This window comes from Diospyros lotus, chromosome 2, assembly GCF_014633365.1.
Source record: "Diospyros lotus cultivar Yz01 chromosome 2, ASM1463336v1, whole genome shotgun sequence".
Lineage (NCBI taxonomy): Eukaryota > Viridiplantae > Streptophyta > Magnoliopsida > Ericales > Ebenaceae > Diospyros > Diospyros lotus.
The window spans coordinates 35,354,197-35,357,633 of NC_068339.1; positions in this window are offsets into that span (position 1 = coordinate 35,354,197).

Sequence of the window (3,437 nt, forward strand, 5' to 3'; positions counted from 1 at the left end):
TGCTTGGGGTGGACTGACCAAACCTGTCTGACCTAGTGCACGATTTTGGAGACCGAGATGATTAGAGGTCCACCCTCTGGGATTGACCCGAGCACTTAAGGGTGGACTGACTGAGCCTGTCTGACCCAAGGCATTGCTTAAGAGATCGAAATGACCCGAGGTCCACCCGTCGGGATGGACGCGGGCGCTTAGGGGTGGATTAATCGAGCCTGTTTGATCCAGGGCATGGCTTAGGAGACCGGGATGACCCAAGGTCTACCAGTCGAGATGGACCCGAGCACTTGTGGGTGGATTGACCAAGCCTGTCTAACCTAGGGCACGACTTAGGAGACTGGGATGACTCGAGGTCCACTTGATAGGATTAACTCCGGCGCTTGTGGGTGGACTAACCGAACCTATTTGACTTAGGGCACGACTTAGGAGATCGGGATGACCCGAGGTCTATCCGTTAGGATTGACCTAGACGCTTGGGGTAGACTGACTGAGCCTGAATGACCCAAGACACGGCTTAGGAGACCGGGATGACCCGAGATCCACCAGCCAAGATGGACCAGATGGTGAACTAACCAAGCCTGTCTGACCCAAGGCACAACTTAGGAGTCTAGGATGAGCTCAAAGCAACCGTATATTGAAATAAGAAGAGACGAGCAGAATTCTTAATTTTAGTGATACTGTGTAGTGCGTTGGCATGTAGCCGGATAATGCATAATAAGCCAATGGTGGCATAATCATGGAAGTAATGAACATTGAAACGAGGTAAAGACACAAAATCGGGCTTAAACCCTTGTTGGCATAAAAATGGACATAACAAATATTTGAATATAATAGATGTACAAATCCAATAAATCAATAAATAATGTATAAAATGAATTTAAGATGGCCACTTAGTTGTTGTACTTTCCCAAGCTGGTGACGTTCTATGCCTATGGCAGGGCTTGCCCTAAGAGCTCAACCAGGTGGTATGTGTTGAGCCAACTTACTCATATTAATTAAGTTCTGATGATTAACAAAAATCAAATTTTTAATATATAAAATATAGTATTTTTAGTGATTAACAAAAAAAGTAGTTTTATTAAATATATTAATTATAGTATCGAATTATGTTTAATTAATTTGTAAAATATTTTTAATAGCATATGTATTACCAAAAATATTATTTTCTATTAAAAATATTTTTTAAATTAATTTATTAAATATTTTTTATATAGTGTATTTATTTTTAAAAATGTTATTTTCCATTAAAATTATTTTTCAAAGTAATTTTAAAATATATAAAAATAATTTTGCGAAATTTGGACAAAAAAAATCATTTTTTCACTATTGCTACAATACTGCTATAGTGCCCCCAACGGTCAGAATTTTGACCGTTGCTACAGTAAACATTATTGTTGCTACAGTAAATTTGACCATTGTTACGGTGAATTTTATTGTTGATAGGGCTTAATTTTATGTATTTTTTTTTTTCATTTTAACCTTGTGTTATTTTTCTTACATAAAATATGTACTTATGTGAATTTTATATTATTTTAATCTTTTTTTTTTTTGTAGGAACTCAGTAAAGAATATTATTTCGAAGATTCGGGCATAAAAAGAAAAGAAAAAAAGATATTATAAAATTAATATCAAAATTAATATTTTAATATAAATAAAAAATAAATATTATAAATAATTAATATTATAATATAATTAAAATTAATATAATTAATAATATATTAAATATTAAATGTTATATTTTATTATACGTGAAGATGGCGTGAACATGAAGAAGGTGGGTTCCATACATATATATATATATATATTATAATATATAAAGGTTAGGTGGGGGATGGAATTGAGGAGATAATAGGAGGAGAAATTAGAAGCACGACTGCGACGAAAAATGGAAGCACGGATGCAGCGCACAGAAAAGGCAGGGACTTGGGCGAAAATTGGCAGATTGGAGGAAGGTCGCACGAGCAAGTGCAGTGGTGCAGGGACCATCCTCTTTTCCATTCTTCATTTAATTTTGTTTTTATTTCATTAATTTTATTATAAACTAATTTTATTTAACTAGAGTTTGAGATGAAACTTCTTGTGAATTCTTGATTTTTATTGATTGAGTTTTCTATCATAATTTCAATTATTTATTACTTATTCTTAATGTGATTGAATGATTTAACCATCATTTAATTGATTTTGTATTATGATTTGAGACCGAGATGATTTTCATAACAGATTGAAGTAATAAATTTCATAAGATAGATAGTTGATAAAGAATTTGATACTTGAATCTTATGAGAAATAATAAATTGAAACTTAATAATGAATTTCGATTTATTATAACTATTGAAAAATAGGTTGATTGTTAATAAACTAAGATTTAATTAGGTTAGTAAATCTCGGAAAAGAAGCTAACCAATTTAAATATTCACCCCATTAAATTGATAAAACTCAATTGATTAAAAATTAAGATGGATTAATAAGTGGATTCGAAACACCTTAGTTGCCTTCATTTTATCCAAGTTAAGTTATTTTTAAATTTGTGTTTAATTTCAATTCTCATTAGTTTAATTTATTCAAATTCATCTCTTTATATAGTCTAAATAATATTAAAGTTAATCCAATTTTGATACTTAATCCAATTCTTGTGGGATCGACACTCTAATCATTCATTATATTACTTGTGCGATTCGTACACTTGCGAATTAGCCTAATAACCATTGTTATAGTGTTGCTACAGTAATTTCTAAAATGCTTATAAATAACTTCAAATTCATTTTGGAGAGTATTCTTTACCCATATTGCCTATCCAAAGCACTCAAAAAACTCCCAAAATCTCTCAAGTTAATTTATAAGAATTCTAAAGCTCTTATTCTCTTTGTCTTTCAGTTTTGAGTTTTGAATTCATTTTTAGTTTTGAGTTATGAGTGTTTGTTTTGAAATTTTTGAAAATATGTTCTTTTTATCATTTTGAAAAATTCATTCTCAAAACAGAAAGCTAGAAAATGCGTTTATTTTGAAATTTTGAAAAACTATTTCTTTTTTATTATTATGATATTTTATTTAATAAATTAATTATTAAATAATAAAATTCTACTATTAAAATAAATTAATAAATTACTAACATACATCCTTATTAATAAATTACTAACATACAATTAATAATATAACATATAACATATGTTATCTTATATTTTTAATTATAATATAAATATATTTTATTTTTAAAATTTTAAATAAATATATAATTTTATTTTCAAAATTTAATAATAAAATTTTTAATTATTTTTTTCTATTCTTTTATTTTTTTCCTTTCTTTTTTTTTTTTTCTCTTTTCTTCTTCTTCTTCGGCGTTGGCTCCGTTGCCGATGACCACCGCCAATCAGAGGCAACCACCAGACCCCCAAGGACCCATCGACCAACATACCCAAAAATCGACAAGATCCAACGGCCAAATC